This window comes from Mycetomoellerius zeteki, unplaced genomic scaffold (genome assembly GCF_001594055.1).
Source record: "Mycetomoellerius zeteki isolate Tzet28-1 unplaced genomic scaffold, Tzet1.0 scaffold95, whole genome shotgun sequence".
Taxonomy (NCBI): domain Eukaryota; kingdom Metazoa; phylum Arthropoda; class Insecta; order Hymenoptera; family Formicidae; genus Mycetomoellerius; species Mycetomoellerius zeteki.
In genome coordinates, this window is record NW_017257990.1 from 689,390 (window position 1) to 689,753 (window position 364).

Consider the following 364-nt stretch of genomic DNA (forward strand, 5'->3'; position numbering starts at 1 on the left):
GTGCCATAATCTATCTTTAATTTATAAATAGTGATTAATTTGTTTGACAACAATTTTGAAATTAGAAGTGCATAATGAATCTTTGATATATGTTATTAGTGCAAACACAACAAATGGTCTGCTTTCTGACGTGCACTAGACTGCACTAGAACTCTCTTTTCACGTAGTTGCGGATTACGTGAAAAATATCTATCGTACATACGCAATCCCTAGATGCTTTTGCGGACATCCAGTGCGGATTACGGATTGCGGACTGTATGTGACGGCACCCTTACTGCATTAGTCCGGATCTACAATAGGTGTTTTAAGATTTAAGCCATAAGAAATTAAAATTACAGTGGAATCCGAGGGGAATAATCGACTG